The following is a 27,341-nucleotide window of genomic DNA, read 5'->3' as shown; positions in this document are numbered from 1 at the left end:
TGCCTCAAAAATCTTCAAAATCTGAAAATCCTAGGCTTTCAAACAAACGACCCATAAAGCAACGGTCAAGAACACAGTACATATTCAACAGAAAAATAATTAAAAAAAACTGAAGTAGTCCAATTAGAGAATTTCATAGGCGACTTCCATCTACGATGGGGCCCATCTTATAAACGGTTAGGATCACTAGACATGACCACAGTTCCAACCGTTATAGTCCCATCATATCATAAACTAAATTAAAAAATAAAAAAATAAAAAAAAAAAGAAAAAAAGAAAAGCAAGCAGCTAACCAATACATTAACCCAAGAATACTATAATGTACACTACCCCAAAATCGTTTATCAGGAACGGCCGATGCTTCGCTTCAGGTACAATTTTAAACCGTTTCAAAGTGCACACGGTTCTAAACCGTTTCTAAGTGCAGGCACATTTCTCAAAACCCACGAGTACCATCTTTCCACGTTAGGCTCTTTTGCTTCCCCTTCTCTCTCTCTCTCTCTCTCTCTCTCTCTCTCTCTCTCTCTCTCTCCAAATCTCCACGCTCGTCCTGCTCTTATTCTTCCTCTTCAACACCAAAACTCCAATCCCCTTCTCTTCAAACCCTAACATCTCATCTCTACATTCCCTTCCTTCACACTCCTGGATCGTGCCAATCTCGCAGGTACGTTATTCACCATTTCCTTCGCGCTTCTCTCCTTCGAACGTGCTCTTCAAAACGAGGATTCTAGCTCGATCGCCGATCAAAAAGTTATAGGTTTTCTAATCTTCTAGATTTGCAAATCGTTGAAATTTCAGCGTTTCTGTTCGAATCGGTTGTGGAAATCGATAATAAGGTTAGTGAAGGTTCAGATCTCGTTTTATTAATCACGATTCAATCTTACCTCTCTGAATTGTTAGACAGCTCACATACCTTGTATAACAAGTATACCTTGTATAGTTTATTTTCATAGGTAGAAGATTCTGAGTTTATTGTTTTCCTTGTATAGATGGTTGTAATCTCTATATATTCAACCTCATTGGGTTGTCTCAAATACAGAAAACCTTTTTGGTTTCACAGTTTACATGGTATCAGAGCCCTATTGATCCAAATCCGGCCACCCCATCATCACCGGCACCACCACCTGTCAGATCCAACCATACCTGCGTTCGGTCATCATCCCTGCTGCGTCTGACCACCATCCCTGCTGCGTCTGGCCACCCCCTGCTCCATTCTGCGTTTTTCAGCCACACCCTGCTCGATTTTCCTGCTCCAGATCCAGATCCGACGCTCCTGCTCGATTTTCCTGCTCGAAATCCAGCGCCCCTGCTTGGTTTTCCTGCTCCAGATCAAGATCTAACGCCCCTGTTCGCTTTTCCTGCTCCAGATCTAGCGCCCCTGCTCGATTTTCCTGCTCCAGATCCAGATCCGACGCCCCTGCTCAATTTTTCGAATCCAGATCCAGCGCCCCTACTCGATTTTTCAATTTTCTAGATCCAGATCCAGCGCCCCTGCTCAATTTTTCAGATCTAGGTCAAGATCCAACGCCCCTGTTCCTCTATTGTTGATTGCTTCCCATCTCTCTTTTCCAAATCCAGAGCTCCTCCGACAGATCCAGAAACTGCAATCCCTTGGGTATCTCCTGTTGTACGGTACTTCTACGACCTTCTTCTGCTGCAACTCCTTGCGTGCTTTACATTACTTCAGATCAATGGACAAGAACTCATCACGTACAGAGGCCCCACATTGTAGTTTTGATGGTACCAACTATTCTCTATGGGCCATCCATTTTCAGAACTTCCTCAAGGGTCGTGGTTTGTGGGGACTAATTGATGGATCTGTTACTATCCCCACTTCCACAGATGCCAACAAATTAGCTGATTGGGAAATGAACAATGGACGGATTATTACCTGGATTCTTGATTCCATCGATCGGTCCATTGCTGTTGGCCTCATACCTTATTGCACTGTTATGGCAATGTGGGAGCATCTCCGGACAATTTATCAACAGAGTAATATGGCCCGGTTATACCGCCTGGAACAAGATCTCATTAACCTTACTCAGGGTGACGACAATATTCAATCATTTTACTCCAAAATTGTCACAATTTGGACTGAGATGACTATAATGGATCCAACATTTCCTCATGACTTTAAGATATTTTAAACTATGCGCGAGAGTGTGCAAGTTCGACAGTTTCTTATGAAGCTGCATCCGGAATTTGAGCATTGTCGGGCTGTTCTCTTGAACCGTAGCCCTACTCCTTCATTGAATTCGCTTATTAATGATTTATTAGTTGAGGAACAACGACTGAAAGTTCTCTCTCTTCCTTCCTTAACTCCGAGATCATCTGATATGGTGCTTGTTGTGTCCACCACTACACCAACACATGGTTCCACTCCTTTGATTTATCACAACTGCAACAAGGTGGGTCATGTTGTCGCTCAATGCAAATAATGGTACGCTTATTGTCGACGGACTGGTCATGGTATTCAGGACTGGCGTACACGTGTCTATGCATCTTCTTTCGACCGTGGACGTGGTGATCGTGGTCGTGCTCTTTCTGTTACTGCTGCCACTATTTCTTCTGTGCCGACTGTTAGTGATTCTACATCTACTGTTTCTGCTGAAGGTCTTTTATCTCCGTTGACTCCTGCGATGCTCCAGTAAATCGTTCAGGCCCTTTTTGCGGCCGGTATGTCAGGTATATCCTCATCTTCTACATGGTTCTTCGATTTGAGTGCTTCCAATCATATGACTGGTGCTGTATCCCATCTGCGTGACATTCGTCCCTAGACCGGCAATCAGACTATTTCTACTGCGGATGGCACTAGACTACCTATTCAGTCTGTTGGATCATTGACTTTCTCTCCTTTTGCTCATCGTCAGTTCACCCTCCGTGATGTGTTTCATGTCCCTAACCTCTCCTCCAAATTAATTTCAGTTGGTCAACTCACATCCAATAACTGCTTAGTTATATTTCTTCCCAACTGTTGTTTTGTGCAGGATTTGGCAACGGAGAAGGTACTTGGGAGGGGTAGGCGGTATAGTCGTCTATACGTGCTGGATTTTGATCCATCTGTCACTCCGGCTCGTTGTTTCTTTTCTCCATATTCATCAGATATTTATTCTGCAAATAAATTGTGGAAACTGTGGCACTTTTGCCTAGGTTATCCACATTCTGATTGGTTACTTTAATTAATTTCGTCTAGCATGTTAGGGAATATTTCTCTTAATAAAAATGATTTAGATTCTTCTTGTTCTTTCTGTTGTCTTTCAAAAAGTGTGTTTCATTTTCCCTAAGAACTACAAAATCATCTTCTATGTTTGAACTTGTGCATACGGATATCTGGGGTCCTTCACCAATTATGTCTCTATCTGGGTTACGATACTATATTATATTCATTGGTGAATTCACACGTTACATTTGGATTTAATTTCTGCAATCGAAGTCACAGGTTTTTGAAAAATTCAAGTTATTTCACTTTATGGTGGAGACTCAATTTCAGGTTTCAGTTCAAACTCTCCACTCTGACTCCGGGAGGAAATATCTCTCAACCGATTTTCGTACATTTCTTTAAGGTCATGGGATTATTCATCAGACCACCTGTTCTGATACTCCACAATAGAACAGGGTGGCTGAATGAAAAAATCGTCATGTTGTTGAAACCGCCAACACCCTGATGACAACTATGAGTGTTCATTGTTCTTTCTAGGCAAAAGCAATGTTACATTCCGTCTACTTAATTAATCAGATGCCAACCAAGGTTCTGAACAGTAAATCTCCCTACTTTGTTCTTATCGGCTTACCTCCTGCATATTCCACATTTCGTATTTTTGGTTGAATCTGTTATGTTCACCTAGCTTCACATGAACGTAACAAACTTTCTCCAAAATCAGTCAAATGTATGTACTTAGGATTTGGGGAAAGTTAGAAGGGTTTTCGATGTTACGATCTGGTTTCTCGTCATGTTTGGGTTTCACGACATGTTGTTTTTCTTGAACATATTACCTTTCATTCATCTCTTCCTCCTCTGCATACTCCAAACTCTCCTGGTCTAACAGTCTTTCCAGAAATTCCGTCTACCTCAAGTACTCTCCCTCGTCCGTTGCAGGTTTACTCACGTCGACCACGTAAAGATCCACCACCTATTACTTAACCTGAACCTACTGTACCTGTTGTACATCTCGAACCTACCTCGATACGTCATTTCGCTCGTGAACATCGAGTGCCTGAGCGCTTGATATGCTCTATGTCTGCATGAATGCTACTTTGGATACTATTTCTATTTCTACTTCATACTCTCAGGCAGCCACTCATGATTGTTGGAAGAAGGCTATGGCAGAAGAACTTGCGGAATTGGATGATAATTATACGTGGGACATTGTCACTCGACCTGCTGACCAACAACTAATTGGTAGCAAATGGATTTATTCTGTCAAGCTCAAGTCTGATGGATCATTGGATCGATATAAGACTCGACTTGTCGCTTAGGGATATAAATAGGAATACGGAATTGATTATGATGAGACTTTCGCTCCCGTAGCCAAGATGAAAACCGTTCATACTCTTCTGGCTATATCTTCTGTTCGCTCATGGCCACTCGCTCAGATGAATGTGAAAAATGTCTTTCTTCATGGAGACTTTCAAGAAACCGTATATTTGAAACCTCCTCCCGGCTCTTTAATCTCTGACGATAAGGTATGTCACCTAAAGAAAGCCCTGTATGGCCTCAAACAGGCACCTCGGGCATGGTTCCAATGCTTTTACGATGTTGTTACGGGTGCTGGCTTTACTCAAAGTGATCATGACTCATCCTTATTTTTGCGCACCACTACTCACAAAATTGTCATTATTCTGGTCTATGTTGACGACCTCCTCCTGACTGGTAGCGATGCTACTGGCATTTCGGCTTTAAAGGAAGTTCTGCAATCATCCTTCAAGATGAAAGACCTCAGCCATCTAACATACTTTCTTGGACTTGAATTTTCACGTTCCAACCGTGGAATTCTGGTCAGCGAGCGTAAATATACCAAGGATCTTCTCACCTTGGCATCATTGACGGATCAAAAGACAGTTCAGATTCCCTTAGAACTTAACGTTCACTATGGCCGTGACGATGGTGATCTACTTACATAGCCCGACTTATACTGTTGTTTGGTTGAGAGTTTAGTTTACTTAACTATAACTCACCCTGATATTGCCTATGCTGTCTAAGTCGTCAGTCAGTTTGTTTCTACTCCTCAGACTCTTCATATGACTGCGGTGTTGCGCATCCTACAGTATCTTCGTGGACCTCTAGATCGATCCCTGTTCTTCTCCTCCACGGCGACTCTGGACCTTCGTGCTTATTCGGATGCTGATTGGGCCGGTTGCGCTATCACACGAAGATCTACCACTGGCTATTGTGTCTTTCTCGACACTTCTCTCATCTCTTGGAAGTGTAAGAAGCAGGCCACTGTTTTTAAATCCAGCACAGAAGCTGAGTATCGGGCGATGTCCGCTGCTTGTAGTGAGCTCGTCTGGTTACATGGACTTCTTTTAGAAGTAGGCCACGAGAAATTTCAGTCTGGGCTCATTTCTCTTCCACATGTTGCATCCCATGATCAGATTGCTGACATTCTCATCAAGTCCCTCACTTCTGCACGTCACTCTTTTTTAGTTGACAAACTATTACCTATCAATGACCAGCATTAGTTTGAGGGGGGATGTTAGACAACTCACATACCTTATATAACTAGTATACCTTGTATAGTTTATTTCCATAGGTAGAGGATTCTGAGTTTATTATTTTCCTTGTATAGATGGTTGTAATCTCTATATATTTAACCTCATTGGGTTGTCTCAAATACAAAAAACCTTTTTGGCTTCACAGTTTACATGAATCGTAGCTCATTTTCTGATTTTCAGGTCTTCATAAGCCCTAGATCTGCAAATCCACAGATTACCAGAGGATATAATACTGGAATTTCGTTCCATTTCCTATAAATCTGTAACTGGATAAGGATTTTAGGTGAAATAGGTTCAGATCTTAGTACTGGAACAAGATCTATTGTTTTTTTCCCCAAAATTTTGAGTCTCCCTGTTATCTAGATCTGTAGATAAACGGATTAGGGCTTTCCTAAAAAATCAATTAAGTTACAGTTTGAAAATCAGTTTAGAGCTTTTGTTTTTCTATAGTATTTTGAGATATTACTTATGAAAAAATGCTATTCTGTGATATACCATGATGTATTTTTTAGTTTCTATTTAGATAGATTTGGGATATACCATTTGAAGAAAAAGAAAAAACTGGGGAAAAATAGGGTGGTGTTTTCATGACTTGAGTCAATTGCTGCTTTGTGAGTTAGTCATTTTGAAGCAGCCTCATGGTTTTGAATGAGACGTCGGTTTCTGTGTTACAGTTGATCTATTGAAAGGAATCCTAAGAACCCAATGGTTACTAGGTCAACTGTTTTGTGATGGGCTCTGCGTCTTTCATCATAATTTTATAATCTCCTTTGTAACATACTTCATCATAATTTTATCCTCTCCTTTGATATTACAACCCCACTGTTTCTTGTGGTGTGGTCTAATTGAGCTTTGAATCTACCTCATTTTTTTTTACTCATGCCTTAAACTGAGCTGGAAAAATAGATGGCTGACGTGGATAAAACACATACATCATGGCAGGGCCCATGAAATCAGCAGACTTTTGGGCATGCATCTCAGTGGGTTGCTGATTGTTTTTTTAAAGTAATGGCATTTTCTTTAATCATATTGTACACTCTAGAATTCTGATTATCTGCAAATTTATTCCTTTATTTTGCAAATGCAAAGGATGGCACAGAAAAATCTCCTAAAGTGCATGATCCCATTCACATTACACATTTCAACTCGATTGAACTGTAGAAATTTGTATATAGATACATGCTCATCATTTAGGCACAACAAATTCCCATGTTGCATCTAGTTATTCATTGTCAGGGATATGCAATCGGCTTGTAAATGGTAAATTGGTGAAAGTTTCATAGTCTGGAGATCAACCTTCCTTTTATCTAGGCTCTGATACTTCTTCTGTTTGATACTTTTCAGTTTAATGGATGTTCTCTGTATTTAAAAAAATAAAATAAAAATGATTGGACCATTTGTTAAATAGATAGATTTTGAGCTGATTCACAAACTTTTGTAGTAGATAACATGACCATATTCTGGTTTTATATCATTGTTGCATTGCTTTTGTGGTCCATCTGACTAAATATATGATTTTCTGGTCTGCTGTTTTGTTATGCTTCAGAAGAGGAGACTATTGATCAAAAGGCAATTGGTGGAAAGCAAAAGAGGCAGAAAATTTCAATTAGACATGTTAGCAAGCATTTTCTTCCCGAACTGATATTCAACCTTTGATGTGTATGCATTCAGATCTATTAACTAGACATTGAGATTTGAGAGAGGGTGACTTCTCTGCTGCTATTTCCATTGGAAGTAATGAAGAAACCCATTGATAAAGTGGGGGCCATCGCTAAATGCTTGGGCCATATGCCAAATGAAACACTAAAACTCATTTCCTATGCAAACAATCAACTCTCTTTATACCTGGACAACTAAGGCATGTGTTCTTAGTTCATCCTGTAATGCATGTTGAAGATCCTAAACACAGACATCAAATGATGAGTGAAAAACTTAACAAAGACCTGGTTAAGAATCCACAAATGAGGAGTGCGATTTGGCCATCTGATAGCATTTAGCTTGTTTTCTCAGTCAATCATGAAGGAATTGGAAACAATAAAATAAAATAAAATAAACCTCCAGTGCTTTGTCTTCTCATGGATGTGGCATCAACTTCACTCACTGTGATGGTGTAATATACAACAATGGATCATTCGGAATCATGCATGAGGCCAACTGCAATAATGGATGATCAGGCTCATTTTGCTTCCACCATCAGAATTAAGCTTGTAGGTTATACCAGTAGGCCCCAAACATCAGGTGCATTGAGGACTTTAGAAGTCACTCACCTACAACTTGATTGGAGTGGAGCTTGACACCATCCAAAAGACCATGAAATGCTGGTTGTAGAATAGATACTACACTTGATTTTAGCCAAAAGGCTGAGAAGATATGTTATGTATGTTGAACTTCTTGGAAGTTACAAATCTTTGGAAAAAAAATGTGCTCTGTCAAGATATACCACGGGCATGGATATGCTTGCTGATGCAAGACATGGAAAATTAAATATGATATGCAAGATTTCAGGCTTAGATCCTACCAATTCAGAAACAATCACAAAAATTCCACGTCCCACATAAAAATCCAAACATTAAATTAAAAAGGGGAATCTATGCGCGTCCAAGCCGACACAGGCTAGGACTGGACCAATAAAAATTATAAACCAAACAATGTCAAAGGAAAATAAAATCAACTACTCATGCATAAAAATCAATTCTTAATCCAAGGGATTCCCTAATTTTAATTCAAGGAACCCTGAGCCAAAAGATGATCCCGCGTGTGGACAGCAACAATGGCCCAGATGGACGTGCGTGTGATCCCGGCCGCACGTGTGTGGGGCCCATTATTCAGAAAAAGGCCACCTTGGCCCTGGTCGGCCAGGGATGGACTCCAAAACTCCCAAATCTTAACTCAATCCAATGTACGGTTTGTGCGTGGTGCTCCGCCGAAGTTTCAGCTCACCTGCGGGCCGAAATCTGGAAACCTGCTGTAATGAAGAAATCTGATGCAACAAAAGGAAAAATTCGAAGTACAGATGGTGGGGGGAGGATGGAAAAAAAGATGATAGAAGATGGGGGTGAATTGGGATCGATGTGGCTTCGCACCACGGTAATTAGCCATTCGAAAAGGGAGGGCTTCGCACCCACCTTTGAATTCTTCCACAACTCACGAAGAGAGCAGAAAAATAAAGTAAATTTTTTTTATTAACTTTAATGAATGAAAATAACTACAAGGAGTGCCTATTTATAGGGAGAACCCTATACCCAAAAACTTGCACCATGTGCGACACCTATTACTTGTCGATGAAGTAAATTAAAATAAAAACCAAACAAGAAAATCTAAAGCGTTCACGATGTTCTAAATAATAATAATAATAATAATAAGCAAAACCTAAAATATAAAACCAATCCGATGAGTGGGCCACGATCATGAGATCCCATGGTGGGCTTTTCTTGACTATCAGGCCACTTTTCTGAGCAAAAACTTGACTTCTATCTAGGAGGCCCTCCCTGGACGTCGTCATTGAGCCAGATCGATGGTGGGGTCCTCCTTCTATCTACGTACGTGCGTAGGGGGTGGCGTGAGTGCGCGTGATGTCCCCATCACTTACACTAACGCAAAGCAGCTACTCCATTGTTGTTTTTACTATCCTTGCTTCTCTGTTCTAGCTATTTCAGTTTTCTAGCACCACATTACTGTCTTTGCCTAACAATATTTATATCACTCCACTATGTGCACTAATAAGCATGCATGCCTTTACCAGTTATGCATTCAAATTATTCTTTGTGATTATGATTGCAGGCTGATCACAAGGATCCAACGGCCATAGCTTGCATTAACGATCTCAGGCCAGGTAGGTACCTGCTTGCAAATAAGGGAAATAACATATTTTCTCCTTATATAAGGGGAGGATGTGATGCAGAACATGAAAATTAAATATGATATGCGAGATTTCAGGCTTAAGATTATGTTAGTTCAGAAACAATTACACAAATTCCATATCCCACATGAAAGTCCAAACATTCAATTAAGAGGAATCTATACGAGTCCAGGCCTACATATGATAGGGTTGGATCAATAAAAATTATGAACCAAACGATACTCAAAGACAAGAAATAATCATCCACACATGCATAGTAATCAGTCCCTAATCCAAGGGATTCAGAAATTCCAATTCGGGGAACCCTAGGGTAAGAAAAGAGGCATAAAATTGGAGATTTGAACAATTTAGGGTTAGGTTTAGGGATTTTTGGTGGAAGCGGAGTGAAAGAGAGGAGAGAGACGAACCAGAGAAGTACCACACGCGTGGACAACAATAATGGCCCCAGACGCACATACGTGTGATCCCGGCCGCACTGTGTGGGGCTCACTATTTAGAAAAATGCCACCTTGACCCTGGTCGGCCAGGGATGGACTATAAAATTCCCAAATCTCAGCTCGATCCGATGTACGGTTTGTGCGTGGTGCTCCACCGAAGTTTCAGCCCTCCTGTAGGGCCAGATTCTGAAATTTTACTGAGGAGGAGAATTGTTGTAATAGACGATTGATTCGAAGTGTAGATGATAGGGTGAGATGAGAAGAAGGGATGGTAGAAGATGGGTAGTAGAGATGGCGATGGATGGGGACGAATCGGGATAAATGTGGCTTCGCACCACGATAGTTAACCCTTCGATAAAGGGAGGGCTTCGCACCCAATTAGGCTTCACAATTCTCCAAAACCCTTCCGTTCGCATTTCTCTCCCCACAGAAATGGCAAAAAAGAAGCAGCAAAAAGCTAGGGATTCTGAAGGAAGCAAAGAGGAAGAGCATCAAAACCGAGAAGAAGAATACCCTACGCCTAAAGAAAAGAGCTTATATGAGATTCTTGGTGTGGAGAGGACTGCATCCCAACAGGAAATAAAGAAGGCGTACTACAAGTTGGCCTTGCGTCTTCATCTAGATAAGAATCCTGGTGATGAGGAGGCTAAAGAGAAATTCCAACTGTTGCAAAAGGTGATATCGATTCTTGGAGATGAGGAGAAAAGGGCAATTTATGACCAGACTGGATGTGTTGATGATGCTGACCTAGCTGGGGAAGTTGCTCAAAATCTTCAGGAGTTCTTCAGATCATTGTACAAAAAGGTTACAGAGGCTGACATTGAAGAGTTTGAAGCTAACTATAGAAGATCAGATATAGAGAAGAAGGATTTGAAGGATCTATATAAGAAGTGTAAGGGTAATATGAACAGGCTTTTCTGTTCGAAGATTTGTTCAGAGCCAAAACTGGATTCACACCGGTTCAAGGATATCATTGATGAGGCAATAGCTGTAGGAGAGCTGAAGGAAACTAAAGGATACAAGCAATGGGCAAAGCAAGTGTCAGAGACTAAACCACCTACAAGTCCTCTAAAAAGGAAGGGCAAATCCAATAAACGTGCAGATACTGATCTGGTGGTAGTTATCTCTCAGCGCCGAAGCGAGAGGAAAGAACAGTTTGAGTCTATGTTCTCCTCCATAATGGCAAAATACAATGGTGGTGAGCCCTCCGTCGAGCCAAATGAAGAGGAATTTGAGGCTGCGCGGAGAAGGCTTGAAAGCAGCAAATAGACCAAAAAGTGAAAACATAAGTGAAGAATCCAAGGAATTTTGCCCTTGGTAAGGACTCCAGTAGAATATTTGCTTCCCATCAACTGGTTGCGTCTTTCCATGTATTTATTTCTTTTCTCCACTCCATGAATCCTATAGTACTGTGCTTCGTTTGTAAGTTGTGTTGATATTTAGCTGCATTTCTCCAATCAATCGGCTGTCTTTGAAGCTTTCTCATTTCTTTCTCAAATATAGAAACGGGAACCTTTCTACAAAAAAAAAGGCTTCACAACTCAGAGAGTTGGAAAACACAGAATTTTTATTAATCTTCAATGAATCAAAAAAACTACAAAGGGTGCCTATTTATAAGAAAACCTTATACTCAAAACTCGCACCATATGCACAACCTATTACTTAGCGGTGAAGTAAACTAAAATAAAAATCAATCAAAGAAATCTAAAGCATTAATGATGTTCTAAATAATAACAATAAGTAAAACCTAAAATATGAAATCAATCCGACTAGTGGGCCACGATCATGAGATCCCATGATGGACTTTTCTTGACTATCAGACCCACTCTTTGAATTAAAACTCCGTCTTCTAACTAGGAGGCCCTCCCTGGATGTCGTCATTGAGTCAGATCAATGGTGGGGCCCTCTTCGTACGTACATGCGTAGGGGGCAGTGTGCGTGCGCGTGTTCGCGTGATGTCCCCATCAGGATGAGTGTAAATGGTGATCCATTAATCCTCAAATACTAGAATAGAAGGGGTTTTCTCCTTGTAAAAGGGAAGGATGAATCGTATGAGTATTAGGCTATGCTGTGATTTGGAAGCTTTCAATAGTCTAAGACTTCATAAATGCAATGTTCCTTAAAAGCCAGAGTAGCCCCTATATAGTGAATGCTATCCATCCAAGTGGGGCCCAACAGAGCAATGAGCCCAGATTTACCAAAAAAAAAAAAAAAGGAAAAAAAGATGAAGAGAATGTCAATCATGCATTAGATGCCCCAATTGTTTCTGAAAAGATGCCTGACTGGATTGTTTTGTTTTCTTAACTTATATAAGTCAAGAAGTTACTTCTTATTTAGTTTAGTTATTAAACTTACATAAGTATCTCTTAAGAAAAAGTTACTTCTTTTGATTTTCAACTTCCAAAAGCAACTTATTTCCTTTATTTCAGTATTTGGGGCCTTTAGCAACCCACAAGGGAGTGGTAGTTTCTTTGCATTTGGTGGTAGCAATGCCATGGGAATCGAAAAACCATCCAACCTTTTCACGCAAATGAGAAGATAGAAAGTCTCCGACAAGATTTGCAGTTGAAAACCAGGCAACCAGTTGAATACCAACGCCTATTTTCTCATGACTAATAGCATTAGTTCTAGATCAAATGAAAATCCCCTGTTCTCTATTGCGTTATTCAATCCTCTAGACTAACACCTTATCATTGATAAGGAAAATTCTTACAAGCTGGCTGGGGGGGGGGGGCGTCCTGTCTGTTCCATGTCTTGGAGACGGTTCCAGAAATACCTGGATCATTAATTTGAGAAGGCATCTAAGGCCCAGTTTGGTTGCCACTTCAAAATAATGTGATCTCATTTTAGTTAAGTGTAGTTATGTATTATAGATAACAGTAGTTACAAATTAGAGATCATAGTTTATATAAATTGTGGTTATCTTTAATTCATAATTATTGTTAACTAAAATGAGATGAAATCATTTTTTAAGTCAAATCCAAATAGGGCCTTAGGTTACTAATCCAATAGCAAAAGACGAGTGATGTGCTGACAAGAAAAGTAAAGCTCACTTTACTGAATAGAGATTTGCAGCAATTTTATCTGCAGCTTTATCCTGGATCCATGTCTTTCCACCATTTGTTGTTCTCAACAGAATTCCACCATTTTGAATAACGCACACGTGTAGGATGCACAATGTTTACAGATTGGTCCCTATGATGAACTAGCTGGCCTTAGCCAAAAATTTCGGCCTATGAGACCCACCCAATGGTTGGCTTGGATCTCCTTTGTTTTATGTTGTTATCATGTTTTATGTGGACTATTGGTGGATTCATCAGGTGAGGCTATGGTTTCCTTTGTCATAGCAAACCAAAAAAATAAAAATAAAAATCTGCAGATGCCATTTTAAAAAATAAAAATAAAAATTATGTGATACAAAAAAGATTTACATACATATTAGACAATGCTGTGATATGGCTATTTTAAAATAGTCAGATAGAAATGCTGAATTTCTCTTACAAGAAGTTATGACCATGCCGATATTAGGGTTAGTGAATTGAGAATGTCAACCATACTCTAATTTAATTAAATGTGTCACCTGACTTATATGCTATGAATGTAGTCGCAATGTTTTGAGTTAGCAATTTCAGCTGATCTTTCTAGAAGATTCTTATAATATATGCTTGATGATTTGCATTTCAAACACAGTTTTGTTTATCATAAATCTAAACCACTAACATTTAGGTTTCCATCTCCTTTTGGTCAATGGTCATTCAGTAGTGTGAAGCCCTACAGCCCTGGTTGGTTGTCACTTAAAAATGAGTTCTCCATATTAGTTAACAGTAATCATTGTATGTGCTTCTATTGAATAGGTCCCACCATGGATTGCTTATGATTCTTTTTTTTTTTTCTTTTCTTTTTCTTTTAATCAAGTTACATTCAGTTTTAGCCATGAACATTCAGTTTTCTAGCAGATCATATGTGCTCAGAGATCAAATCGGTATTGGGGTTTATCCCGTACCATTGAAGCAATCAGGTACATCCGATTGCATTAGATGTGTACCTCATGGTATTGGAGTGACCCATAGTCCATGTAAGCTTGATAGGAGTAGAGAAGTGGTTCTCAAAAAGTAGAGTGGCAATCCACATTCCGGTAAGAGAATTTTGGAAGTCTAGATAGGGCTTACAGTTGAAATTTGAAATATGTAAAACAATAAAATTAGAAATGATGGCCTTACAAGTGGTTGGATTTGGTCAGTACTGTCTACCTCAATAACTTTTTTTTTTTATAACTTTATATTTCAAAAGTGTTGTTTATTTAGTTGAGTTCCTATTTCTTCAATAAAAAAAGTGATAAACTAAAATTAGAAATTTCAAGAAAAAAACTTTTACTTTTATAGTTTGGGTGGACTATGTTAAAGCCTAAAGGAAGCAACTGTCTCCTGCAATCATTCTCACTCACAGATCTGATTTTACCAAAATGGAAGCCATTTTATTTCGTCTATCCTTTTATATGGATTTTCTTCTTTTATTTTCAATTAGAATACATTGAAACCATCTCTTCTTAGTGAATTTGACATTGTATTGATTGATATGACTGCAGTCGAATCCAGTTCTTGGAGCATTTGGTAACTCTAAAATATTACGAATAACAATTCCAGGTCAGATACTGTTCCAAGCATTTATTTCTTTTTGATGTATGTTGCTCTTTGAATCCAATGAGGTGTTCAATAGATTAGTACTTAACACATTGAACTTCCCATCATTTGTATTGATTCCTGACAATTATTTTAGTTTGTAGATTCTAATATTCAAAGGAATCAATGCTTCTTTTTTAAATATGATTCAAATTTATTGCCCTGAATGTCATCTGGGTCTAATTTTAAAATTTAGCCGTTGGCAACATTTATGTAACACATGACAAGTTTTTTTGTCATCTGGGTCCACAAGTCTTTAGTATATTGTCCACAAGTTTCTAAGCATCTCTTGTTTTCTCATCTTGTTCTCAATAATTAGTTTGTAGAGAATTTTGAAGTTGCTTATTACATACTGATAGATAGCTTATCCTATAGGGGGCCACTTGAGTGGTACTGTTACCACCAGGTGATGATGTGGTTATTTCACACACACGGCTTTATAATAGTTTTTTAAAGCAGAGATGCTCCTTGGTGTTGCTGGTCAAATGGGTACTCAAAACTTCAATGTGGCTGATTTTCATTCTTTGGATTGCTTTGATTTTTCTCTATCCTAGGACTGATTTTTTTTTTTTTTCCATTTATTTTTCTTTTTTAAGAAAGGAGAACTATCCTAGTTCACTATATGAATCCTATTTATGCTGTCCTAATTTTGCATGTAACTGTAATAAAATATGATGTTTCTATTGTTGATGGAAAATACTCCACTACTCATAAACTGAACATTCTATCTGTGGCCTTGTCTCCACTGAAAATGTAGGCTGTTGGCACTTGGCACTTTTCTCCAACAGTCACTTAGAGAACAACCAATTCACTGGATCGGTTATCTTCCTGGCTAATCACCCACTGTCTGCATTGTATGTCTCAAACTCAAGTGTGTTCCTAGCAAGTCTTTAAGCATGTTTTATTTTTGTGCTGCACACTGAAGCATTTGCTGATCATTGATTTGCACTGTGCAGTAGGCCTATTTGTGTAATGTCAGCCATTTCATTTACTTTGGGTTGGCATCTGTAGAGCCTATATAGGGATTTGGGCTGCACAATTAAGCACAGGCCAATTATCAATCAAGTACAGCAGGCATATCCGTAATGTCATCTGTTGTGGTTGCTTTGAGTGGGCTCCAAGGTGCAATCCAATTAGCATATGCTGCATTTCAGCATCTCTTTATATTGGTTCTCTAATTCAGCTATCTTTTCTATTGATATCTTCAAGGCAAAATTTTCCACTAAAAACATCTCACTATTGTATTTCACTGTAAATCTGTTGGTGCATCTGTCATGAACATATTTGGGCTGGCATAACCTGAGTTCTTTCTTATCTTTGTGCTTGCAGTTGGTTGATTTCGTTTTGGGCTTCTAAGAATTCTACTCCTTGCTTATCTAAAGCATATAATTGTGCCACGCATTGTTTCTTATGAGTCCTATTGTTGTTATGCACTATGGAATAGTCACCGGGCTGCTGTCAGTTTGGTCGTTTGTTTTGAAATTAAGAAAGATATGGGTTAAGTTGTTTGTTAACATGCTTAATCAGGTGAACATCATGGGATGTACAAGCAACCAGGTAATGATGGGTGTTGCAAAAATATTGATTTTAATTTAAAAAAATATTTTAATAATAAAATATAATATAATATAAAAAGTTGTTTTAGAAAACACTTTTCTACGGATTTTTTGGGAATAGTCCCAGATGGAAAAGAGAAGAGAAAAACATGTGGTTTATATGAAGGATGTGGAGTATTATAATATTTACTTACCTAGTCCATGGACTATGGACCTTGCGTGGAACACCGGCGCGCGCGCTCGCGCTCAGGCTCGGGCACGGGCTCGGGCTCGATCTCGGTCTCGGTCTCGAGCTCGGGCTTGGTGCGAGGGCGTGGGCATGTGAGGTAGTGTGGCTGTAGAGGCGCTAGTGGCGCACTTCGCACGTCCGCATCATGTTGCTCCTTCGCGACCTTGAGCGAGACGTGTGCGAGTCGCGGTGCGACTAAGTGGCTATGGCAAGTGGCTGGTTAGCAGAGAGACTAAAGGACTGGGAGAGAAATCTCTCAGTATAAATAGAGGGATTGAAAAGAGCTGTTGCAGCAGAAACTGTAACAGCTGAGCCATTAGTGCAGGGTCCAGCTGTAACTGCTGCATGGCTAGCCCAACAGCTAGAAAACGGCTAGCTGTTGTCTCACAACAGTCAGCATGCAGCAGCTTAATGGTCCATGCATAACAGTCAGAAAACGGTCATAAAACGGCTAGTTTTTCAACAGCCAGAAATGACTTAATGGAATTTAAGTCTCTGGACCACAACCCTCTAGCTACTATAGCATATAAAAGGAGGACCTGGATGGGTTTCCAAACCATCTCAACTCACTCCAGCAAACCCATACGAACTGAGACAGCCAGCCCCTCTCCACTCATATCTTCTAGTGTTTCCAGCAACAAAGCAAGGCTTAAACCTTAGCTTGAAGAACAGACCAGCGGTGTGGTCTAGAATGGTTCAACTGAACCAGTAGCTGAAGATTAGAACTGACCTGTGCAGAAGTTTTTCTCTTCTTTCTTCTTTTTTTGGGATTTTTTCTTTTCTACTGTAATACTGCCAGAAAGTGTGTAATTGAGTTCCATTTGGTGGGCCTTTGTGTTTGCTGAACGCAGACCCACACCAGGCTCGTCGTATCCTAGAAGCTATTTGCCTGTAACCTACCAGCATACTCAATTCACTTGAGTAGGGGCAAATAACGCTTTAAGGACAGCGTTTCAGACGTGCTTCAGCCTGTCCTGATTTCTGATTATTTTGTACTTTTCGGTTTCCACATTATACAACAATACATTAATCTGTATAATTTCCAACATTCTTAAAGTGTTCTTTTACTGATGGAAGCCGACAGTGTTTCATCCATCATATTGATGAATCAAGACTTGATACGTCTTGATCGGTTTGATGAAACCAATTTTACAATATGGCAAGATAAGCTGACATGTCTCCTGACGGTGCTGAAGATCTATTACATATTAGATCCAAATTTGCAAGCACTACCTGAAGTAGCTGACAACGACACACCTGAACAAGTAGCTGCCAACACTAAAAGAGCCGAAGACGAACTCTTGTGTCGATGACACATTCTGAACGCTCTCTCCGACCGCCTGTACGATCTGTACCAACAGACGTCATCAGCAAAGGAGATCTGAGCCGCTCTGGAATTCAAATACAAGGCTGAAGAAGAAGGTACCAACAAATTTCTCATCGCTAGGTATTTTGACTTCAGCATGGTAGATAATAAACCGCTGCTATCCCAAATCCAAGAATTGCAGCTAATAGTAAACAAAATCAAAGCGATAAAAATTGATCTTCCTGAATCATTCCAAGTCAGGGCTATAATTGCCAAATTGTCACCAATGTGGAAAGACTATAGAAAGAAATTGCTGCATAAAATCGAGGACTACACACTGGAACAAATCCAGAAACACCTCAGGATTGAGAAAGAATCCCATAACCGCGATAGGAAAAAATGATAACGGGAATACCTCGTCCAAGGTACATGCTGTAGAAAACACTAATAACAAACATCCCGAGAAGGACGATTTCTTGAAACCTAATAAAGGAAAATTCAAGAAGAACACCCAAAAGAAGAACGGAAAGTTCAAAGGCCCATGCCTTGTTTGTGAAAAACTGGGCACTATGCTTGAGTATGCCGCTATCGCAAATCTAAAAAAGAGGCAAGTGCAGTAGAAGAAGGCGATATAGTGGCTATGATCACTGAGGTGAATACCATCCAAGGTAAAGTTCCAAGTTGGTGGTATGATACTGCCGCTATTGTACATGTGTGCTACGACAAATCAGCCTTCAAAACTTATGAAGAATTGACCGATGGTCAACAAGTCCAAATGAGTAATGAAGTCCGATCGAAGGTCGTCGGCAAAGGAACTGTCGAACTGATATTCACCTCTGGAAAGAAAGTGATTCTAACTAATGTACTGCACGTCCCAGACATGAGGCGAAACTTAGTTTTTGGGGATCTTCTGGAAAAACCAGGCATACGAGTGGTGTATGAGTCAGGTAAACTGATTCTGTCCAAAAATGAGAATTTTGTCGGAAAGGGATATGCTTGTAACGGAATGGTTAAGTTTTCTCTGAATGAAAGTAGCACTTCTGCGTATATGGTTGAATCCGCTGGACTATGGCATGATAGACTAGCCCATATAGGATATAGTACGTTGAAGTTCATGACTAAGAATGGTTTAATCTCATACATAGATAATGAAACCGAAAAATGTGAAGTGTGCATAAGATCCAAAATGACAAAGAAACCTTTTCCAAGTGTTGAAAGATCGTCTCAAATATTGGATCTTGTGCACAGTGATATCTGTGAGTTAAACGACATTCTTATTCGTGGAGGTAAACGGTACTTCATAACCTTTATAGATGATTGCTCTAGGTATGTGTATATGTACCTATTAAAAAGTAAAGATGAAGCATTAAACATGTTTAAAATATATAAAGCAGAAGTAGAGAATCAACTGAATAAGAAAATAAAAATTCTCCGTAGCGATAGAGGAGGAGAATACTTCTCCAATGAATTCGATAACTTCTGTGAAGAACATGGACTGATACATCAATGTACAGTGCCATACACACCTCAACAAAATGGTATAGCTGAAAGGAAGAATAGAACATTAGTAGAAATGGTCAACTCAATGCTGATAAGAGCAAAGTTGCCACTAAGTCTATGGGGAGAGGCACTGCTTGCAGCATGCCATATAATAAACAGAATTCCATCTAAAAAATATAAAATATCTCCATATAAAACATTGAGAGGTAGAAAACCTAACCTAAGATATCTAAAAGTGTGGGGATGTCTTGCATATTGCAGAACCTCTGATCCAAAAAGAACTAAGTTAGGACCAAAAGCTAATAAGTGCGCCTTCGTAGGGTATGCATAAAATAGTAAAGCTTATAGACTTCTAGACATAGAGTCTAATACAATAATAGAATCAAGAGATGTTGAGTTCTTTGAGAACTCACTATCCTTAGAGTCAAAGGATAATGAAATCCAAACTCCTAATACAGAACCAGATAGCACAGCTCCACAGATGGTGGAAGCTCCTATTGAGCCTCGTAGAAGTCAAAGGACAAGAATAGAGAAGAGTCTAGGAGATGACTATATAGACTCACAACGTGTTATTTTCCATCTTGTAGAAGGAGATAGAAAAAATGTTATAAGACAAGTACCTATAGTAATGACTATAGAAGATGATCCTAAAACATATAAAGAGGCCATATCCTCTAGAGACTCAGCTTTCTGGAAAGAAGCTATAAACGATGAAATGGAATCTATACTATCAAATCAAACATGGGAACCAGTTAACTTACCTCCGGCTTCTAGACCCATAGGTTGTAAGTGGGTATTTAGGAAGAAATATCACACTGATGGGACTATCCAAACCTTTAAAGCTCGACTAGTAGCTAAGGGTTTTAGACAAAAAGAAGGGATAGATTACTTTGACACATACTCTCCTGTAGCTAGGATAACATCCATTAGGATATTATTTGTACTAGCTTCCATACATCATCTTCACATCCACCAAATGGATGTAAAGACTGCATTCCTGAATGATGACCCCAACAAGAAGGTATACATGGAACAACCTGAAGGATTCGTTCTACCAGGAAATGAAAATAAAGTATGTAAATTAGTCAAATCATTGTATGGATTAAAACGAGCACCAAAACAGTGGCATGAGAAGTTTGATTCCAAAATACTTTCTCATGGTTTCATGCATAATGTAGCTGACAAATGCATATATTCTAAATTAGATGGTAGTTACATCGTTATTATTTGTCTGTATGTTAATGACATGTTAATAATAAGTAATAAAATGGAAAGTGTAATTGAAACAAAAAGATTTCTATCTTCCGTATTTAAAATGAAGGATGTTGGACAAGTTAATACCATTCTTGGTATCAAAGTTAAAAAACATTGTGGGGGTTATGCTTTGTGTCAATCTCATTATATTGAGAAGATACTAAACAAGTTCAACCATCTAAATATAAAAGAAGCAAAGACCCCATTTGATCCAAGTATCAAGCTAAAAAAAAATACTGGAAGAATAGTTGCACAATTAGAATATGCGAGTGCAATAGGGAGTCTTATGTATGCTATACAATGCACTAGACCTGATATCACATATGCTGTGAGTAAACTTAGTAGGTTTACTAGTAACCTCAGTACTGAACACTGGAATGTAATAAGTAGAGTCCTTGGTTACTTAAAAGCAACCAAAGACTTAGGACTATTCTATTCAGAGTTTCCTGCCGTATTAGAAGGATATACCGATGCGAGCTGGATATCAAGTGCAGGGGACAACAAGTCTACTACAGGGTAGGTATTCACCCTAGGAGGTGCAGCTGTATCTTGGGGATTCAAGAAACAGACTTGCATAACGCATTCGACTGTGGAGTCTGAATTTATAGCCCTGGCTGCAACAGGCAAAGAGGCTGAGTGGCTAAGGGATCTTCTATTAGAAATTCTTTTCTGTGTAAAGCCTATATCGACTGTGTCACTACATTGTGATAGTGAAGCCACATTAGCTAGATCCTATAGCGGGACTTATAATGGTAAGTCTAGACATATTAGTCTTCGACATGATTATGTCAGACAATTGATTCGAGATGGAATCATTGCTATTTCTTATGTGAAATCAAGCAATAACCTGACAGATCCTTTCACTAAACCTCTACCGAGATAGGTAGTAAAGGCTACATCTAGAGGGATGGGGTTGAAACTCTTCAACCAAAGTTCCACCAGTGATGGTAACCCAACCTAAAGTCAGAAAATCTCTAATTTTGAGTTTAATGGGTAAGAACAAGTCACTGATATGTGGAAAGTTTTTTCAGTACTAAAATTATAAAACCTCATCCATAATAGATAAGTGCTGAGCATTACGATAGAGGGTTGAGTCTTAGAACTCTTAATGAAATCCAGTCTATAAGGACAAGTATCTTATAGTAACGGAGATACTGGAAGGATTTCACCTATATAAACGTAGAGATGGTGCCGTCTCTCATGAGAGTTAGGAGTTTTTCTCTCGGGATTGTTCATGAATTAGGATAAGCACATGACCATTAATTGTGCTGAGCAAGATTGTGGAAACTCTAACAAACATATAGCGAATATGTGTGTGGTATTTTCAATTCTGTTATCTAGGAATAACTAGTTCAAAGCTGCGGCTACCAGTCATTTTGACAGAGTTTTGAAATACTTACACTAAGGAAAGATAAAATCGAAAGATATCTTTCTTTATGCATATAAGCAAATTATTCTGGCAGCATTGTTTAACCGAGAAAATATTTTTATAAAAATCAAGTGGGAGATTGTTGCAAAAATATTGATTTTAATAAAAAAAATTAATAATAAAATATAATATAATATAAAAAGTTGTTTTGGAAAACACTTTTCTATGGGTTTTTTGGGAATAGTCCCACATGAAAAAGAGAAGAGAAAAGCCTGTGGTTTATATGAAGGATGCGGAGTATTATAATATTTACCTACCTAGTCCATGGACTATGGACCTTGCGTGTTCCAGTGCGTAGCACTGGAACACCCGCGCGCGTGCTCGCGCTCGGGCTCGGGCACGGGCACGACCACGGGCTCGAGCTCGGTCTCAGTCTCAGACTCGGACTAGGACTCAGTCATGGTCTCGGTCTCGATCTCGATCTCGGGCTCTGCTCCTTCGCGACCTTGAGCGAACCGGATCGAGACGTATGCGAGTCGCGGTGCGACTAAGTGGCTATGGCAGGTGGCTGGTTAGCAGAGAGACTAAAGGACTGGGAGAGAAATCTCTCAGTATAAATAGAGGGACTGAAAAGAGCTGTTGCAGCAGAAACTGTAACAGCTGAGCCATTAGTGCAGGGTCCAGCTATAACTGCTGCATGGCTAGCCCAACAGCTAGAAAACGGCTAGCTGTTGTCTCACAACAGTCAGCATGTAGCAGCTTAATGGTCCATGCACAACAGTCAGAAAACGACCATAAAACGGCTAGTTTTCCAACAGCCAGAAATGACTTAATGGAATTTAAGTCTCTGGACCATAACCCCCTAGCCACCATAGCCTATAAAAGGAGGACCTAGATGGGTTTCCAAACCATCTCAACTCACTCCAGCAAACCCATACGAACTGAGACAGCCAGCCCCTCTCCACTCATATTTTCTAGTGTTTCCAGCAACAAAGCAAGGCTTAAACCTTAGCTTGAAGAACAGACCAGCGGTATGGTCTAGAACGGTTGAACTGAACCAGTAGCTGAAGATTAGAACTGACCTGTGCAGAAGTTTTTCTCTTCTTTCTTCTTCTTTTGGGATTTTTTCTTTTATACTGTAATACTACCAGAAAGTGTGTAATTGAGTTTCATTTGGTGGGCCTTCGTGTTTGCTGAACGCAGACCCACACCAGGCTCGTCGTATCCTAGAAGCTATTTGCCTGTAACCTACCAGCATACTCAATTCACTTGAGTAGGGGCAAATAACGCTTTAAGGACAGCATTTCAGACGCACTTCAGCCTGTCCTGATTTCTGATTATTTTGCACTTTTCGGTTTCCACATTATACAGAAATACATTAATCTGTATAATTTCTAACAATGGGCAATGTTCAAAACTTGAAGTTGACTCAGAACTTGGTCTTTCGGTTTCTGAGTTCCACTTAATTGAGTCATTGAAGAACTGATGGAATTTTTATGAATTGCAAGATTCAAAAATCAACTTGTTCATTTCTTTTTTGGTAAGATTGGAGTTTTATGAGCTCATTGCAGGACATGAGTCCTAATGTGAGCAGGATCCAAGACTCAAGTAGGTGTAGGGGGCAATGGAATTGTTGCCCATGTTCTTTGATTTTTTATTTTATTATTATTATTATTTTTGTTGATGAAGTATATGAAACAACATGATTTAGGTCTTCATCAAGTTGCTGATACAGTTACATCTGTTGCCAGGCTATTATCATTTTGCAGGAATATTTTAGACCAATGAAATTTCAATATAACTGAAATGGACAGACAACCAAAGGAAGCAGAAGAGTCCGAAGTGGAAGATGCTTTAAATGTGACTAAAATGGAAGGACAACTGGAGGAAGAAGAAGATGCTTCACATGTGACTAGAATGGAAGAACAACAGGAGGAATCATGTAATTCTTCAGGCTATATGTTAGCATAAGTGTATTTAGTTCTTAACTTCTAACATCTTGATTTATGTTGAAATTTAAGCTTTCAATCCAATGAGAATAAAGCCTGGTGGGTCATTGCAAGACCAAATTGTGTACAATGTGGACAATATAGTTGATGACTGCCCTCAGTTTGAAAATAGTACAAATGGCTTGTTTGGATTTTCCAATTGGTGCCTAACAATGAAGAGATGGGATGAGATTAGTGCATTGTTTGGCAAGTCAGGGTACTTTTTTCTTATTTCAGCTTTTGTTTCCAATCAAAGTATTGTATTAGCAGATATTGTTTTCTTTATTATTATTATTATTATTATTATTATTTGGTAACTTTCTATCTTTATGTTCCTAATTTATGTTGCGCATGAAGTTATTTGGAAATGTTGTATATATTATTAGCAAGCATTACTTTTCATTTTCTTTTTTTAAAATTGAATTGTTTTAAGTTGTTGAAGCATGTGGTTCCTTCTCTGTGTTTTTACTATGGATGCAGAGTTGCTTGTATATGAGATGAAATCATTTTTCAACCAAACAGGACCTTGAAAGTTACTACCTACCATACTACTTTTTCCTAAAGGAGTCAATCAGGATGTGGCCTTCTTGCATATTTTGTTTCATGTAGCTTTGCAATTTGGTCAGGCATGCAGGAGCATTTACAAGTCCAGTCCATAGGCTATGGACCTGAGTCTAGGTCCAGCCCTCCCTGTCCATGAGCCAAGGAATCAGGTTTAGCCAAGAAATCAAGATTTGTTTGGATTCCCATCTCTCTAAGCTGTCGGAGTAACTTCTTGTAGCCATCCCAGGTCCCAGTTCTTGAGAATGTTTACTGGAAGGACCTCAACTTTCTCGTCTTTGTCTGGATTGCATTCCTTGCACTATAGATTGCCAAGGAGAGCTCTCTACTATGTCTCATTTTCATGTTAGCTTATACAAAGGTAGAAGAGTGATTGCTGCTTTTGAATGTGTTGACACATTGCTGGATAGCGGCCTTGATCAAGTGAACCCCTCATCTTTCATTGTTCCGTACCTTAAATCCAGTTTGGATGGTGAGTACTCAAATATGCTTCTGTGTAATTGTTTAAGGCATTGAAATGAAATCTTTTATACTTCCACCTCTCAAAAAAAAAAAAAAAACCTTTTATTCTTCCCATGATTGGCATGGGAGTTGCTTGTCTACTATTCCCATGTTTAATTAACACGATGCTATTGTTTGTCAGATGTTGTCTCAAAGCTTATCATCCTGAATGTGTGGGGCAAGGATTCCACATTCTTGGAGACGGGCAATCGATGGACTTGTAGTACGCCTCTTCCTACTCCATATGCTTGCTTTTTTTCCCTCCCTTTTTTTAGGGTTGTCTTGCCTTCTTCTTCTTCTTCTTCTTCTTTTGCTGTTGTTTTATGTGAGATTTTTCAGTGATTCACTTGTCAAGTTGTTGAGTGGGTTGACTTTTTTGTCGAATATTTTGAAACCAATAAGTGTGGAACAATATAGTACTAGAAAATTTCCATGCCTGTAAGATGCACTTTTAGTTGTCCTTGTGGAATAAATTTTGCTCATCTTTGGGGGTTGAATTATTCTCACCCAATATTGAAGAGTTCCAGGTCATTTGCGGTGGGGATATACAGTTGGTAGATCAAGTTACAGTCTATGAACTCTCTAGATTGTTTGCTCAAATTTGCCACCCTCAAATTGATTCTTCTCAATGAAGTTGCAGTTTATGAACCCTCCAGATTCTGAAGAACTGTGGAAATTAGAAGTGCACAAGTTAGCGACATGCAACTACCATCTTGTGATTAAAAATTCCTTTATACATATGCAATGATCTTTTGAATGGAGAAAAACATGGTCACCCAAAAGGTTAAAAGATATCTAGCATTGATTTCTCTTTACAAAGTAAGCTGGTAGTGGATCGCTACATTTCAACGATGACAACTTTCTTGTCTAATCAATCTACTTCTCATGCCTTCCAATTGAACAAATTTGTGGATGTTCCAGAACTAGTTCATACCATCCCATTGTCATCATTTCTTCTTTCACTTCATTTGTTTAATTGATTGAGTTTTTCTGGAGGATTATTGAAGTTATGTTTCTTTTTTTCCTTCCTTTTTCATCTTTGCTATTTTCTTATAAATCCAGTGGTGTGGATTAAGGGTATTTTTGTGTTTTTATGCTGCTTTAGAGCTGAAAGTGTATTTGGGTCTTTGGCTAGAAGCAACCTTTTTCTTTAGAACCCTATTCTATCATGAGAAATGTAAGGCCCGTATCCTAGACTGTACCGTTCCGTAGGCTTCCGTGGTCCTCCCGGTCCAATTCCGACAACCCGCGACCTATAATCGATATTTGCGCGCAACCTTAAGTCGTATCCTATATTCCAGAGTCGGCTCAACCCGAGACTTGTATCCTTATGATCGCATCGTCGCTGCGGTTCTAACGCCACGTCTCACGTGCCGATTTGATACCCGAGTCAGGAGTTGTGGGCCCGAGTATTTTCTAATGAAATGTCCCGCGTTGCAGATTTCGAGAGAATCTCTATAACCCATCACATCAATCCATCAAACAATCAAATCAAGTACAACCCATACCCTACCCATCCATTTCTCACCCAAAGTCAACAACACCTTTACTCATCTCATTTCTTTCTTACCAACAAGCACCATACCTCCCATGTCATACACATCACTTCTCTCTCTCTCTCTCTCTCTCTCTCTCTCTCTCTCTCTCTCTCATTTCACACTCCATTTTCAAGCAACTCCCAAGGATGAATGTCCAAGCTTTCCAAGAGGAGAGCTAGGTGTGGTCCACTTCCCTACCCCAATCTCCACCATCTAATCTTCATCTACCTCCATCAAAGTCGAAGCCGATGAGCTTAGCTTGCCATTGATCCAAGAAGAGATCTAAGGTGGGCGTTTTCTAAGATTAGATTTATAATTTTTGCTTGGATTTGATGATTTGAGGGCTCACTTTTGGTGGGACCCATCTTGATGTATGATTTGTAGCAAAGAGGGGCCCATAGTGGCGGGGTCTCTCTCTCTCTCTCTCTCTCTCTCTCTCTCTCTCTCATTTTTTATGGTGATGATGAGGCCTTGTGGCCCACCTAGATGGACCCCACCATGAAGTATGCATTTTACCCATGCTATCCACCAAGTGGGCCCACAAAGGTGGTGAAATTCCACTTCAGCGTGAGTGTGGTGGTGTGTAACGGACGCTACTACCAGCGTCCAAAGAGCGCTGCAGCAAGCAGCATCCCATGGTGTAGGTATTTTGGTAGGGGGGAGTGTGGGACCACAACAAGCCCTACCCCACCCATGATGCATGTATTTAATCCACACCGTCCATCCAATTTCCCAGCTCATTTTAGGTGTTGAGCCGAGAAATGGAGCCAATCTGAATCTTGGGTAGGCCATACCATCAAAAACATTATTTTAATAATGATAAACTGTTAGGGTCCGCTGCGATGTTTCTGT

The 27,341-nt window shown here is 39.5% G+C and overlaps 1 long non-coding RNA gene and 2 pseudogenes across 4 annotated transcripts; 2 read left to right on the top strand and 1 right to left on the bottom strand.

The window, feature by feature from the left end:
• The first annotated feature begins 268 nt into the window (after nt 1-268).
• Nucleotides 269-26,036, top strand: LOC131252751 (uncharacterized). 4 transcript variants are annotated; one of them, XR_009174667.1, is made up of 6 exons: nt 510-836; nt 7,259-7,326; nt 9,493-9,544; nt 14,594-14,651; nt 23,653-24,602; nt 24,680-26,036. It is a non-coding gene; the product is annotated as an uncharacterized LOC131252751 (long non-coding RNA). The 4 variants fall into 4 exon arrangements; XR_009174665.1 differs by lacking the exon at nt 24,680-26,036 and having other exon boundaries at nt 269-836; nt 23,653-24,201; XR_009174666.1 differs by lacking the exons at nt 9,493-9,544; nt 24,680-26,036 and having other exon boundaries at nt 506-836; nt 23,653-24,201.
• LOC131254432 (U2 spliceosomal RNA) lies at nt 7,921-8,084 on the bottom strand (annotated as a pseudogene).
• On the top strand, nt 10,407-11,490 carry LOC131252750 (chaperone protein dnaJ 6-like; annotated as a pseudogene).
• Nucleotides 26,037-27,341: the final 1,305 nt, after the last annotated feature.

This window comes from Magnolia sinica, chromosome 8, assembly GCF_029962835.1.
Source record: "Magnolia sinica isolate HGM2019 chromosome 8, MsV1, whole genome shotgun sequence".
Lineage (NCBI taxonomy): Eukaryota > Viridiplantae > Streptophyta > Magnoliopsida > Magnoliales > Magnoliaceae > Magnolia > Magnolia sinica.
This window is presented reverse-complemented; position numbering and strand designations above follow the sequence as displayed.